The 16629-nt window shown below is 40.4% G+C and overlaps 1 protein-coding gene across 4 annotated transcripts in view; it reads left to right on the top strand.

Annotated features, from left to right (window-relative positions):
• Window positions 1-5275: 5275 nt before the first annotated feature.
• The window catches only part of Cirl (Calcium-independent receptor for alpha-latrotoxin), a 666667-nt gene continuing 655313 nt past the window's right edge, over window positions 5276-16629 (top strand). For 3 of the 4 annotated variants that reach the window (XM_067140879.2, XM_067140881.2, XM_067140880.2), the window contains exon 1: window positions 5277-6077. The gene's annotated coding sequence lies outside the window, so the exon portion shown is untranslated. Of the gene's footprint in view, window positions 6078-16629 lie in introns of all 4 variants that reach the window. The other variant, XM_067140878.2, reaches the window with a different exon arrangement.

Here is a 16629-nt window from a genome sequence, read left to right as displayed (position 1 = left end):
CCCAGTGAGGGGAAAATCAGTGGGGAAGGTGAAGGAGGCGAAGACAGGCCGAACGGGTGAGAGAGATGTAGGGAAAGAGGAGTGGGGATTTACACTCTGGTCAACCTAGTGAAGTCGTCTCGTGAACCTTGCGCCGTGCAGTGCACGGGCGCATGCACCCTGAGAGGCCCTGCACTAATGTAATACTAAAGTGGAATGCCTTTTCTGAGGTGATGTTAACATATCGATGAAGTTTTCTTATCTCTAACTTGTGGCTAACACCGAATAGCTCACAGCTGTGTATTACCTCATACAGAAGACAATGTGCTGAGGGTTCTCGATGACGTCAACGACGGCTAAGCGTGGTGGGGAGACCTGCGCATGATTCCTACCTCTTACTCTAACTACCTAGACCCTTAGGTATGGATCCATCCTCACAGATGCGCAGGTCACTTACAGGGAGCTATCTCCAAAGACCTGAACCACGCCTCTCCGAAGGCCATACGCCATTATTATTATTATTATTATTATTATTATTATTATTATTATTATTATTATTATTATTATTGGGCAATCAGCCTCTATTAATGCTAATCAGAATGAATGTGGAAGACCGGGCGAGTTGGTCGTGCGATTAGGGGCGCGCAGCTATGAGCTTGCATCCGGGAGATAGTGGGTTCGAACCCCACTGTCGGTAGCCCTGAAGATGGTTTTCCGTGGTTTCCCATTTTCACACCAGGCAAATGCTGGGGTTGTACCTTAATTTTAAGGTCACAGCCGCTTCCTTCCCATTCCTAGACCTTAGGCCTTTCCTATCCCATCGTCGCCCCACCCCCTCCCCGCTGTCTGTGTCGGAGCGATATAGAGCAAATAGCAATATATATGTGGAAGATGTCCGACCTTCGAAGAATGAAGGGATCAGCAAAAGAAAGGGTAGGTCGATGAAGAGGGTGAAAATGAAAAAGTTCCTAGGCCTTGCAAAGCTAATAACCCCGGGGCCGAAGGAGAACAAATGTTGACCAAGGGAGGTCGGATAGGAAAGGTGAATGCGAGTAGCCTGACTCAAGTAAGTGAAGCAACGCCAGACTCAGCTGCGGGAACCATGGTCGCCAACTACCGCCCCATCCATAGCTTTTGTTTTTAGAGCACCCCCTCCCTGCCAAAAAATCATAAATCACCCGAAATATATTCCTGGGTACGGCCTTGTACTACTACAAACGTGCATGGTACCTGGAATTTAACTGTAACATTCAGTAGCAACTTTCTGGAAATTGAGCGTTCTAAGACATAAGTGATTCAAGGAACGTTACTGGAAGAAACAGCCTCAGTTATATTTCTCTCACATTATATCGTCTGCCAAATTCAATGGCGGATACCGTTTACGAACTATGAGAATATTATTTTTCTTTCAGAAAATACAAACTACTACTACTACTACTACTACTACTACTACTACTACTAGGGATTGGAATAACTTACCAAGGGAGATGTTCAATAAATTTCCAATTTCTTTGCAATCATTTAAGAAAAGGCTAGGAAAACAACAGATAGGGAATCTGCCACCTGGGCGACTGCCCTAAATGCAGATCAGTAGTGATTGATTACTACTACTACTACTACTACTACTACTACTAATATAATAATAATAATAATAATAATAATAATAATAATAATAATAATAATAATAATCATCTGTTTACCCTCCAGGTTCGGTTTTTCCCTCGGACTGAGCGAGGGATCCCACCTCTACCGCCTCAAGGGCAGTGTCCTGGAGCTTCAGACTCTTGGTCGGGGGATACAACTGGGGAGTATGACCAGTACCTCGCCCAGGCGGCCTCACCTGCTATGCTGAACAGAGGCCTTGTGGAGGGATGGGAAGATTTGGAAGGGATAGGCAAGGAAGAGGGAAGGAAGCGGCCGTGGTCTTAAGTTAGGTACCATCCCGGCATTCGCCTGGAGGAGAAGTGGGAAACCACGGAAAACCTCTTCCAGGATGGCTGAGGTGGGAATCGAACCCACCTCTACTCAGTTGACCTCCCGAGGCTGAGTGGACCCCGTTCCAGCCCTCGTACCACCTTTCAAATTTCGTGGCAGAGCCGGGAATCGAACCCGGGCCTCCGGGGTTGGCAGCTAATCACGCTAACCACTACACCACAGAGGCGGGCAATAATAATAATAATAATAATAATAATAATAATAATAATAATAATAATAATAATAATAATAATAATAATGTTTGGTGGACTGAGTGGTTCAAATGGCACAGTAGAGCGCTACCTGTTTGAGCCCAAGTTGACGCGTTCGATCCTGGCTTAGTCCAGTCCAGTGATATCTGAAGATGCACAAATAAGCCAACCTCGTGACGGTAGTTTTATAAGCAGGTATAGGAACTCCTGCCGGGCAATATTTCTGTCACCACGGCGTATCCGAAAACCGTAAAGATATTTAGCGGACGGGGAACCAATAGAGTCATTTATTAAGTTTTAACGAGAGGTCTTGAAAATCGGTTGAAAATGAAAACAATACAAACCGACCATTTCTGTTCCCTTCAAATAGGCCTACGTGTCATTACTGTAAAATAAAGGATTTCAAAGGTCCACCTTTTCAATACAATAATGTTTTATTGTGAATCAATCACATGTCATAGGGGTACTAGTTTCGGCACCTGTAATGTGCCATCATCAGCCCTAGATGCAAATTGAACAATTATATACACATACCTAAAAACAACCTAAAACACATTTTAAAACACATTACTAGAATCTATGATGGTACATGAAATGAGTTAAAATTATGATACAATTTGAAAAGGTGCGGTATAAAATTCTTATAGCGACTCCGTCGTAAATTTTATGTAATATTGTGTAGTCCAGGACATTTCAAATTGTACCATAATTTTAACTCATTTCATGTACCATCATAGATGCTAGTAATGTGATTGATTCACAATAAAACATTATTGTATTGAACAGGTGGACATTTGAAAACCTTTATTTTACTGTAATCCAACTTCAATACGGAACAACATGAAATTTGTAACTATTAGCTACGTGTCATTAGGTAGCTAGTTCATTAAAAATTGTAACATTTGGTAGATATTACACCATTTTATTTATCAATAACGAAGATCATACAGAATATCAGCACAGGCAAATATGATAAACGGAGTTAAAAGTCAGGTTGTGAGTTTCACTAATAAGAAAAGTCCTGTCAGTTTTATTAACTGCGTTGATGGGGTGAAAGTTACATATGGCAATTACTGTAAGTACCTAGCTGACGTAGCTGTTAGTATAAAATCATACGAACAGGATTGTAAATAAAGGGTAAAAATCTCTGCACATGGTTTTGAAGGTATTTAGGGGTTGTAGCAGGGATGTAAAGGAGGTGGAATATAAGTATCTGGTAAGACCCCAACTAGAGTATGGTTCCAGTGTATGGGACCCTCATCAGGATTACTTGATTCGAGAACTGGAAAAAATACAATGAACAGTAGTTCGACTTGTTTTGTGTGATTTTCGAAACAAGAGTGTGTGTGTTCAGTCCTCAACCCTAAGGCTGATTGGATCTTCAACAGCTCCGCCGCCATCTGTCATGACTGAAGGCATGACTGAAGAGGCGTACTAGGGAAATGAGGAGTGAATAATTTCCCGTTGACCGAGCTCGATAGCTGCAGTCGCTTAATTGTGGCCAGTATCCAGTATTCGGGAGATCGTGGGTTCGAACCCCACTGTCGGCAGCCCTGAAGATGGTTTTCCGTGGTTTCCCATTTTCACACCAGGCAAATGCTGGGGCTGTACCTTAATTAAGGCCACGGTCGCTTCCTTCCCACTCCTAGCCCTTCCCTGTCCCATCGTCGCCATAAGACCTATCTGTGTCGGTGCGATGTAAAGCAAATAACAAAAAAAAAAAAAAAAAATCCCGTTGCTTTCCTGACAGAACGAGAAGTTGCTATTACACATCAGTCTGCCAAGACCACTGAAAAACATACACCAACCGACCCTATGAGCAACATTTTCACACCATTCATAACAGGGACTGGCTGCATAAGGAATGGCATTACTAGCGTCGCTCATACCTCAAGTCACTTTCATATTGTCAAAGCCAAGGATAAGACACAGAGACAGATCAATAAAGTAACGAAATTGTCCTAGCCTATACCAGAAAACATAGTGCACTGTAAATACTAGGTCCCGCCAGAAAAAAGACATATGGACAAAAGAGTAATGTTACGAAAATGTTGCAAAATTTGGGCTGGGAAGACTTGGGAGGAAGGAGACGAGCTTGTCGACTAAGTGGTATGTTCCGAGCTGGCGCGGAATGAAATTAATAGACGAAGAAGTTTGAGTAGTGTATTTAAAAGTAGGAATGATCACAATATGAAAATAAAGATGGAACTCAAGAGGACAAATTGGGGCAAATATTCGTTTATAGGAAGAAGAATTAGGGATTGGAATAATTTACCAAGGGAGATGTTCAATAAATTTCGAAGTTCTTTGTAATTTTTGAAGAAAATACTAGGTTAAATAGAGATAGGGAACTGCCACCTGGGCGACTGCCCTAAATGTAGATCAATGGTGACTGACTGACAGCCCATGCAGTTCCTTGCTTAGTGTTCAGTTACACTATTGTGGGAGCTCTGATTCTCTAGATGGTATGTTCTTTCTAATGAAAGTCGTTTTGCCCCATCGGCTGCGGAATTTACCCGTTAACTATGCTATCTAGCGGCAATGGAATGCACTACAAACAAGTTTTTTAACAACGCTTGCTAGGATGGGGCGTAGAGGTGCTGCTACCTATTACCATACATGCTATAAGCCCAACTAACGCTGGAAACGTGATTCCCTGCTTTTGAAATATGCATCAAAATCAATGGCTCTTCCGTAGAAGCTGGCAGATAAGGCCTGCAGTTACCATACAAGAGTGAATGTCTTCAATGATACTCTATCTCTTAGCTTCCCCATCTGTCATATTTGACACTCTCGTGTTTATTAATAAAAGACATGAAATACGTGAACATTCGCAAAGAACGGTGGCATTTATTCTTGGTTCTATTTTCGTTGCCTTTTTCCCCATTACACGGTTATGGAGAGATGCGCGATTAGAGCATCAAAAAACGATTGCAGGCAACTGCATGGTTTTATACCCACCTTACTGTAACTTCGTCCCCCTCCCCCGTCAACAAAAGCAATATGTAACTATCTGAATAAATCTGACAACGTTGGTAAGGGCGCTGAAAAGCTACACTGAGGAACTCTGGCGGCAAATGCGGCAACCCTACCGGACTGCCTCGTTCTAGTGTTCCAGAAAACAGCAGCCGAGTATTGTGTTAGCCAGTTGTAACTAGGACGAAGCGTAGGGTGGACTGCGGCAATTGAAATTGTATCTATATATTATTTTAAATAATGAAGTATACCTCCTAGGATATTTCGTACGGACATTCTCACATCATAATGGAGAAGAAGATATTTCTTGTTGTGATTCCACCTTGTGACACGATACGGCTCATCACACAAACACGAAAATTCTTCGCGAAGTGTTGATAGGACTGCAAAGCACTAGGTTTATTAGAAGATTATAGTTTACGATTACTTTAAGAATAGGATTTTTTGTGTTGTGTTTGTGTAGTTGGTTTTGTGAGAAGAAACTTGTGTTTATCCGTGCATGGTGGGCCGAGGAGGAGCGTGCAGCCGGTCGAAGCGTGTGGAGGAACAAAGAAGCGGTGGCAGCATCTCATTCGTGCTTGGTATGTGAAGCAGACAGTGGTAAATGTGTGCATCTCGAACGCCAATCGTTTCGTTTAGTAAGTGATATTGTACATTGAGACACGGAACCTACTTATTTGCATCGTTGAAGTGCAGGCAACGATATCTATGGAACTCCGGGTAAGCACTGTTACCGGAGTCATTTTAGGATGACTAAGCCGTCGAAGACTCGGTGCGTCAACTGGAAAGTGTGAATAGTGTGGGTATGAAATATGCAAATATTGCATTTATGATTCGTGCGTGTGGTTCTCCCCTGTGTTTTGTGATATGTCTGTGTTATTACTCACTACAAAACTTTTAACATCGATGTGTTGATATTTCACATTCACGTTTCAGGTATGTAAACATGGCTTTTATTGATACTTATTTAATAGTAGATTAATGTTATGGAAGTTCTGATGTAAGAATTAATACTTTTTGTGTACTTAAGCATGCTGTACGTATAGTATAAACAAATGTCATCCACGTGTATTGAGGCTCTTAAAGCGCTAACTGAAAAACTTCCATAATACACCGACCGGCAAAATTAAAGGATCACTTGAATTTTCAAACGAAAAAGCATGTTAAACTGTGAAACATTTGTTGCATTATTTTCATGTAAACATCTAAGTACTGTAATGTTATGTCTTATTGCTAGCCTTAGTTACCTAGATAATGTTTTCATGAAAATCAGTGTAAATAATAAAACAGATGTGTCAGAATTTAACAGGCTTTTTCCGTTGAAAATTCAAGTGATACATTAATTTTGCCGGTCTGTATATATATCGCTAGTAGTTTCACATATTTTGAACGTGTGATTGTTTGGGATTGATTTTTCGCAGACGTAGGCTTGTTGATAATGCCTGTTATTTATAAATAAACGTCATTAAAACAGCGACTGTAATTCATTTGAAAACGTGTTTTCGATTCGATTCCAGTGTTGTTTTTGATATGTGTTTGTCTCTTGCGATGTAATGTTCGAACAACTTCATTCTTAGTGAAAACTTGTTTATTTCCATATACAGTGTTGCTATTTGTCGGATATCTCCATCTGAGTGGTGTATATTTTATCGGAGTTAGGAAGTTTTAAGAGCCACTTGTGTATTAAAGTTGTTCATAATCATTATGAAACAACGAATGCAACCCTTTGACTTAATACTCATCAGTTAACTTACTTTGTGGTTGAATTATTTTGGAGTTTATGAATTTCAGGTACGGTAGTTCAAGTTTGTTAAATGTGTTCTTAAAGACGTACATTCCCACGTATTACCTTTTTATGGAACTGTGGGATTATTAAGTTCTTTCGTTTTTCCTTGCGTCTGTAAAGCTCTAATTCTCTTCGGAATATATGTCTCGGAGAGTCCTGAGGAGGAACTAAGATGATATTAGTGTATAGACTGGTTTTAAATTAGCATTCGCACATTCGTTTCCTTATTGAATAAAATCACAAGCACATGTATTTTATGTTGGCAGGTTGCTGTCCTTTTAGATATATTTTACTAGTACCTCAGTTCCTTGAGTTTTTAAAATTTGCTTCCCAGGTTGTCATTCCGGTATGATTCCGGAAGCCACAAGAGTAGAATACTGCAGTCGAACTTGAGGCATTCCTAAACTCTTGAAAGAATAAATGGCTGATGTTTCGCTGTAAGATTACGAATTATTTCGTAGACTTCAGGGGGAACAACCTACAGTTTTGAATGATTTATGTGCCTCATTTGTATTTCCTCAAACATTTTATAATGTCGTCCACTTTTATCGTCAAAGTAATTTGGGTACCTTTGTTACAAAATGGCAGGGTGTACATGCAGGCCAAATTTAATTTGGAACAAGTCCCTCTAAACATTTCATTTACGTTTAATAATCGTGGAATTCATGAGCACTCGTATGGTTTTCAATTAACCACCACCAATACTACATACGTAAATGATAAGTCGGCTGGTGCACTCGCCCCAAAACAAATAGACCTCTCTCTTCCTTTCTCACATATCATTCTCTCGTCAAGTAACATGCAGGGAATGTCTCAAATTTATTTTTTCATCACAGATGCCAATGATGAAGAGGGTTGCATGTTACTTTATGTACCCAGGTCTTGTTTTCCTCTTATTCATTAAGAATGTGCTGTTTGTTATATTAGTGTGACCTTGCTTACTCATACCTTCTGTTTTCTTGATGTAGTTTTGTTTTGTCAGTAAATATTAATTGTTGTGTCGGAGACCATCTCCCTGCACATTTTTTTCATCTGCATCTGAAACTGCATTTTGGTAGTTGACTCATTTCTCCCATTTCAATAATTTGTTTTGTACTGGTCTTTTTCTTTTCTTTCATCGATTCGGAAGTTGATTGAATCTGCAGTTCTTAGTGTGTGGTTGTATATTAAATGGCAGAAAAAACTCATCGTTCCTCATTTTCAGGATATTTCGGCTGTTAATTAAAGTTCATTTTGAAGTAACACATTTCTTATTACCAGAAAACGTGATTCGATAAATAATTACGTCGCGTTGTATCGGTAGCGTCCTCCGAAATACTTTGAATGTTAACGATATTTTAAGAATTATCGCTGAGTCTACTTTCATTCAATATTTTGCCAAACGGTTAACGAGTTAAATATTTGTTTTGCGGTGACTAATTTTACTGTGAGCGTTTCGTCCCTTTGTGTGATTTATCAGTGGAAAATCAGAGGCATGGGAAGTACATTTTAATTTTTTACCTGTACAGTAAGGAGCCTGAGTAGTCAGTTGTATGTTCACTATCAGTAGGACTACCATGTTGCAAGTAGGCCTATTAATATGTGCGTTTTGCATCAGTATTCTTTCTGGGCTGGATAAGGAACAAGGGGTCTACAAAATAGGAGTGACGAATGATGGAAAAACGTACAATAATAATAGGTTTCAGAGGCAGGATTTATTTTGTAGCATACAGTTCAATAATTGTTATTCGCTCGGTTAAACATTTGTGAATGAAATTAATTTCCTTTTGTGTAGAGAAAATTTTTTGGAACAGATTTGGGAAATACCCATTTACACGTGATGTAATGAAAGATGTAGAAAGTACGTAATGTGCGTACGTTTATTTGCGTAGTGAGTACACGCTCCTCCTGTCGTTTTTACCACTGTATACGAAGTTCTTCTGTTAGGGAAGTTCAGTTGATCGAAACTACCGCTTATTTTCCATACAACCACACTGTGGCGGGATTTATAACACTTCTTTCGATTACGTGGTATACTGGCATTCCAACATTAGTTTGCTTGTTAGATCGTGTTCTCGTACAGCTTTGATAGATACCATGTGCTTCTTGTAATCATTTATGTCACGTTGCGTATGGCGATTTTCATTTTTAGTGATCGATTGTTGGGAGTCAAGTACGCTTGCGCGTAACATCGAGTATTTACATAGTTGCCAGACGTTGCAGCTATTATGATTCGTATCCCTCCGTAATGGTGTGGTTGTAGTTACTCTATGCTTTATTGCGATCTGAACATTGATGCATGTGGGGACATAAAGAGTATGAACTTTCTGTCCTGTAGTCTCCATTACTGTAAAATCGCCATGGCTGCTTGTTACCGTCAGAATGATTTAAAAATATATATAGACGTTACACTCGGAACGTCATAGTTGGTGTTCGGTTCTTGGTTCTTTTTTTTTTTTTTTTTTTTTTTTTTTTTTGCTAGGGGTTTTACGTCGCACCGACACAGATAGGTCTTATGGCGACGATGGGATAGGATAGGCCCCTAGGAGTTGGAATGAATCGGCCGTGGCCTTAATTAAGGTACAGCCCCAGCATTTGCCTGGTGTGAAAATGGGAAACCACGGAAAACCATCTTCAGGGCTGCCGACAGTGGGATTCGAACCTACTATCTTCCGGATCCAAGCTCACAGCCTGTTCGCCCGGTGGTTCTTGGTTCACGTCTGCTTGGTGTCACGATAAAATGTGATTTTCTGTTATTAGAAATAATGTTGGAATGAGATTAGAATTGGGGTTGGAAAAAAAAAACCATTTTTTTCCAGATGAGTTCACGGAATTAGAAATCTTCAGCTGAAGATGACCCTATGTAGGGGGTCGAAACCGGTACTGTAGCATAATAAGTGCAATAAATATTGATAGCTGGAAATCCTTTCCTATTTCTAATTGTGTAGTTCATCAATACGGAGATGAAAAAAAAATGTATGACTTTTAGGGATATCCCAGGACGGGTACAGCTTGCCAGGAGGAGGTCTTTCTATTTGACTCCGTAGGTGACCTGCGCGTCATGATGAGGATGAAATGATGATGAAGACAACTCTTACACCCAGCCCCCGTGCCATTGGAATTAACCAATTAAGGTTAAAATCCCCGACCCGGCCGGGAATCGAACCCGGGACCCTCTGAAGCAAAGGCCAGTACGCTGACAGTTCAGCCAACGAGTCGGACACGGAGATGAAGATTATAGATTACGAGTTCATGGAAGTCATTCATTGCTTTCATTTTATTCAACGTTTACTTCTAGGAAATTGTGTGGAAATCATGTACAGTCTGATTTGTAGATATGTATGAGTGTTGTAGGACCAATTCAGACAAATAAAGAACGGTTCCCGTACATGGTTATGCTGGAAGTGTGAAATGCCGCCGTTATCAGATTTGTTCTTTACAGTTACCAGTGATACGCCCAGTGACTTAGTAAATAATTCTAAATGTACATATGTAAATAAAAAATATATCACTTTTTGTCTTCAATGCGCGCAGTATTATGAGACCTGGACGGTTACAAAATATCCACACATCGCTTGAAAGCCTTGACCTGACCATCGTATGTGTCAATGAGACGTGGTTGTCCAGCAAAGTTAATGACTCAGAAGTGTTCCCTGACTCGCTGATATTGTTCCGTAAGGACCGATCCCACAGCTCTGCAGGGGGAGTTCTAATTGCAGCCAAGCCAGAATGTCATCCAACTCGAGTTCATCAGCTGGAAACAGCAGCCGAAGCACTATGGGTGGAAGTGAAGTGCAACAAACACAAATTCCTTATTGGATCAATTTATTGCGCCCCTAAGTCATCGCCGGAAATGAACGATGAACTAATCCTCCCTCCCGAGGGTGTGCAACATGTACAACAAAATTTTGATGCCATTTATATTGTCGGTGATTTCAACCTAGAAATTACGTGGTCCAGAAATGCTGCACCTGTTCCAAATAACCCCCTCGCCAATAAATTCCTTTCCGCTTTCTATGATTTATTCCTTTATCAATTAATGTTCAAAGCCACACGTGTTACGCAAACAACACGCTCAACCCTTGATCTTTTCCTAAAAAACACCACAGTCCGTCCAGTCTCTTAATACTATTCCTGGATTCTGTGACCATCAGGAAATTCTTGCAACACTGACCCTTATAAAACCATCCCCCAAACTCCATACCAGAACAGTTTATAATTTTTCCCAAACAAACTGGAACGATCTATCCACTTTACTATCCAACCGCCTTCCCATTCTCACCTCAGATCACCAGCAGTACTGACATAAACAAGATATGGAACGACTGGAAGAAAATTTTCTTTCAATGCGTAGAAAAAACCACACCAACAGTAAATATAACCAGCAGACTGAAATCTCCATGGATTACCAAGGAGATAGTGCGAGTAATTCGAAGAAGGGACCGCCTGTACCAGAAATGGAAAAGAAATCCAACCGATTATGAGTGGGAAACATACAGGCTGGCGAGGAACAAGGCTAAACAATCGATCCGGGAGATAGTAGGTTCGAATCCCACTATCGGCAGCCCTGAAAATGGTTTTGCGTGGTTTCCCATTTTCACACCTGGCAAATGCTGGGGCTGTACCTTAACTAAGGCCACGGCCGCTTCCTTCCAACTCCTAGGCCTTTCCTATCCCATCGTCGCCATAAGACCTATCTGTGTCGGCGCGACGTAAAGCCCCTAGCAAAAAAAAAAAAAACAATTGATCAGCGATTCCTACAATTCTTACATCCACAGTCTCAACACCAACTCCAAGGAACTCTGGGCTTTTCTCAGAAGTAAAGGTTGCAACAGAGCTCCATCTGTCTTTAAACATAACGGTACGGCAGTCTCCACACCGCAAGAAATTGCAGACACCTTCAACAGGAAATTTAAAAGTAACTTCTCCGTCCCTACTGAGGAAGAGAGCATGCTATATTCAAGGACAACATCTACCCTTCTCTTTCCTCTAACCAACCTGTATTTATCAACTAATGAAGTAAAGGAGAGCCTTCTGAAATCAAGACCTCGTGCAGTCGCCTTGGCACCCTCTCTTTGCGCTCTCTTCAACTATTCCATTAATACCGGGTCTGTACCTGTGGAGTGGAAAGAAGCCAACGTAGTGCCAGTTTTCAAAGACGGAGATAAGGAAAACGGTAGATGATTACCGCCCAGTTTCTATAACATCAGGAATCTGTAAATGTATGGAACGTCTAGTTGCTAAATGTATGTTGGATTTTCTCAAGGAGAGAAACCTGCTGAACTCAAACCAGCATGGCTTCATACCTGGAAAATCATGCACAACACTTTTAACAAAAGTCATTGATGACTGGCAGTTCTCTTTAGAGCAGACTGATGTCTTGCAAATAGACTGTGTGACTCTGGACTGGAGCAAAGCTTTTGACCAGGTGTCACATCAAGGACTTCTGTTAAAACTTAGCAACTAAGGCATTTAGGGTAACCTGCTGCCATGGTTGAGGTCATTTTTGTTGGGTCGAACGCAATGTGTTGTGTACGGAGGAGCCAAATCAGACCAAACCACAATTACTTCTGGAATAATTCAGGGCAGTGTGATAGGGCCCCTCCTGTACATGATTTATGCTCTCGACTTACCGGATTGTGTAAATTCGACCATGGCGCAGTATGCCGATGACACAGTCATTTACAGAGCCATGAAGAACAGTGATGATATTGTAAAATTCCAATCAGATCTGGATAGTATAGCTCTGTGGTGTGAGGTAAATAGAATGTATATAAATATTGAGAAGTGTAAATATATAAGACTACTAAGCAGAGCTAAACAACCACTCCAGAACCAACCTACTCTATGTAGAATCCAACAGCCGTCTTCTAACTCCATCAGACTGCTCGGTATTCACATTACGGACAATCTGAAATGGAATAAACACGTGGAGGAAGTGAGGTGTAAGGCATACAGAGCGCTAGGTTTTGTCCGTAGATGTCTCTCGGGAAGAAGAAGTAAAGCTCTACGAACGGCTTATATTTCCCTAGTGCGGCCCATACTATTATATGGCCTTCCTTCCTGGCATCCAACGACAACGGAAATTATGAGGAAACTAGAGGGTATCCAGCGACGAGCAGAACGTTTGATTAACAAACACAGCCAGGTCATTGCCACCAGTGAACTCGTTGTGTACACAAATAGATGTAGCCTTCCTTAGGAAATCCCTGACAGATAACACACACCTCTCCCCTTTCCACCGCCTGCAACTCAATTACCGCTCTGTTAAAAGAGGCTAAGGAGTTACTCTCATCCCTCCCTTCGCTAGAACGACCTCATATTTAAATGGGTTTTACGCAAGGGCTGATCGTACCTTGAACCTTATACCATCAGAGGTAAAGCTGCTTCCTCTTCCTCACTTCTTCCGCGAAGTAAAGAAAATGTATATGTAAATAGAAACCCATATGCGATGTATGTACCTTGTATAAATTAGAATTGCAAGAAGGAGGTGTATGTGGGCGAATGTGTATGCGTGTGGGAGTGGTTGTGAATGAGTGTCTGAGGGGTCTGAGTGAGAGTATAAATGGCTGGGTGTTCTTACTCTAATATTTTTAGGATAAATCAAGATAATTATTATTCTAAGGGTACAGTGTTTGTAGTGTAAATATGTAAATTTAAAATTGTCTACATAAGTTTATATGTAAATATTCAGTAGAGTTTTTATACACATGTGGAGATGGAGGCACTTCCGTGTATGTGGGGCTTGTCCTTTCTCCATCTACCACCCCTAAATTGTACATGTACAATTTAAGGAAAATTAATAATAATAATAATAACAACAGTTTGTTAAATATGAGTTCACGTGAAATGCGCGACATGCTTGTATAGATTATGATAGACTGCTCAATTGATGAATCTTATGTCGTATCACCGGTCATTAAGACAATCGTGTTTAGTATTCCAGGCCGTGAAAGCATAAATTATATCATGTTTGTTAATTAATCATGTGCCCATCAAAAATAGCAAATCACCTATTTTTTCCGGTGACACCAGTAAGGTAGCAGTGAGAATCTGAATACTATAAACTAATGTAAGAATTGAAGCCGTGAATTCCATAACAGCACAAGTCCACTCATCAAAGTTTTGAGATAAACATGGTTTTTTTTTTATATCTTTAAACCTACTGAAGCTAATCCTCTTAATTTTTTCCATGCACAGATATTACAAGGCGTATGTGTCTTGCAAAATATTACATCAAAACTATGAACGGTATTTTTGTGCTGTTTCGGAAATCATTGTATTTCCTTTTAATATTACTTTTATTAACATCTGCTTAATTGCATACAAATACATGGTAAGAGTTTAATTTTGGTGAAAACATATTCACAAAGATATCAGTAAATACATGACCCTAAGGAATGTTCAGTCTGAATTCCAGGCATCACTTTCTGAGGCAACATTATCATTGTCAGAGTTTCCATACTGTAGTAAACGCTCAAAGTATGGCCGATGCTGTGCGTCAATGGATATAATATACTTCAAAATGTCTCTTGCTTTCGCTGGTTCACTGTTGTAGGCTTTCGTTAAAGCTGCCAAATTACAAACATTATTTAATTAATGCTTTTCTTTAAATTGAAATGTCTTGTGTCACTAGTCCACTAGCTGATGTGCTAACAGTTGCATCATTGCTCCGATACTGAATAATCTTGTATGATGTGACTTTCCACTGTCCTTCATGTTTAGACAGTGGCACAGGGTCTTTTACTTTTGCAAAGAAGGTTTTGTAATCCAAAATTATGGATTGATCAATGTGAACATTGTGTATATTCCTAGCACTCTTCTCCATGATGTCTATCCATTGTTGAGAAGTGTACACAGTGTCCAGCTTCCTCTTCTTCAACTCAGTAAAAGTATCTGCATTTAGAGTCAGAACAGCATTATTTGATAGGATCTTGATGAACGGGTACAAATGTTATAGAAGGATGGATAACATTTGGAGTGAAAATTATATGCCCAGGGTACACGTGCAGTAGCTGAGTAAATAGTGAATGGTGATGTGCTGCTACAAATTAAAGGATTTACGGAGGTGACTAAAAAGAGTAGAAGGATTGACGTAAGAAACAATGGTATGTTTGGTAACTGGCTGTAGAATCGTTCTTGGGAAATTCTCTGAGACTTAAATATATTGTGAAATTAGGCATGTTCAATGAAGTAGTCGTCTAGTCGTGGGTTCTTGCTGAATTGAAGAACTTTTAAATTTATGCTGAAATATGGGTTGTGGTCGTGGTAGGGAGGCAGAAGTTGTGTTAACAAAACATTTCTTTCGTGGTACTGAAATTTCCGAAATAATTTCTGCAGAAGTGAGTTTTGTAGGCTTGATCTCTTGCATGGTCTATCTGCATACCGCTAGATGCAAAATAGATTTTCATGTGTTGCGCCCACTCTTAAGCTGTTGGAAGTGGCAAGGAACACACCTGGACTCGAATCATGTTGGGGTTACTGCTTTCACCCAGGGTTTTCCAGACAGGAATCCAGGTAGTCTGGAGTCTTTGATGGCAAAGGGGATGCCACGGTGAATTCTACAGACTCGATGAAATCTTTAATACCAATTATGCTTCTGGTCTCTGTTATTTTGTATGCATTTTCACATCCTCGTGTTGCAATGTGTGATTTGAGATGAGAGAAGTTTGCTTTTTAACTCATTGGTTCTCACCTTCCTCTATTCTAACAGTTGCTGTTAATGCATAAATCGTTCAGTTTTAAGAAGAGAGCTTGTTCAAGAGCAGTACAAGGTGAAATGTTTACTGTGTAGCATTGTATTTCAGCTTGGAGCGCAGATAGAATAACTGAAGCATGTGGCATCTGCAAAAGTAGTTCCTCTGTTGGTATCATTCCTGTAAATGCATTGTTAATCTGCGATCTGCGTCGTGATTTATTAAAAGTGTAGATCTAATTTGTATACGAAAATCTAAGAAAGGTGTTGAATCTTCATGGTTGAAAGCCGGAAATTGTTCAGCCATGTCCTTGTAGATATAACGATAGACGTTGTGTTCGTACATCTCAAGTTTGTCAGTCCAAGTCATTGTGAAGTTTAGTCTTTAGTTGTTGTTGATAGTTTATTTTCGTGATGTTCGATACCATTCGTATAACTTGCTGATCCTGCGTTCATGAAGTTCCATGCTCCATAAAAGAGTGGCAGTAGTATTCGGATACCTGGAGTCTTAAGTTGTTGATTGCCGGGCTGAGTGGCTCAGACGGTTAAGGCGCTGGCCTTCTAACCCCAACTTGGCAGGTTCGATCCTGGCTCAGTCCGGTGGTATTTGAAGGTGCTCAAATACGACAGCCCCGTGTCGGTAGATTTACTGGCACGTAAAAGAACTCCTGCGGGACTAAATTCCGGCACCTCGGCGTCTCCGAAGACCTCAAAAAGTAGTTAGTGGGACGTAAAACAAATAACATTATTATTATTATTAAGTTGTTGATTACTTCACAGCATTCTCCATTTCACTGAAGAATAACGTTTGCCTGCTTTGTGCTTACTAAGTTGTTTAGGACTACGACGAAGCAAGGGTAGAGTGGTTCACTCTTGTGCCCTGGTAACCCCTTGTGACCATTCTAAGTGTGCTCATTTGGGTTTGTGACTGTTATGTGCTAGACGTTATTTAAAGAGAAGTTTACAAGAATAAGAGGCGTTAAAGCCGAGTAGCCTGGCTTCTCACTAAGGCAGCTTCTGTTCAGATT

This window comes from Anabrus simplex, chromosome 2 (assembly GCF_040414725.1).
Source record: "Anabrus simplex isolate iqAnaSimp1 chromosome 2, ASM4041472v1, whole genome shotgun sequence".
NCBI classification, from domain to species: Eukaryota; Metazoa; Arthropoda; class Insecta; order Orthoptera; family Tettigoniidae; genus Anabrus; species Anabrus simplex.
The sequence above is the reverse complement of the archived record's forward strand: the minus strand, read 5'-3'. Positions and strand labels throughout refer to the sequence as shown.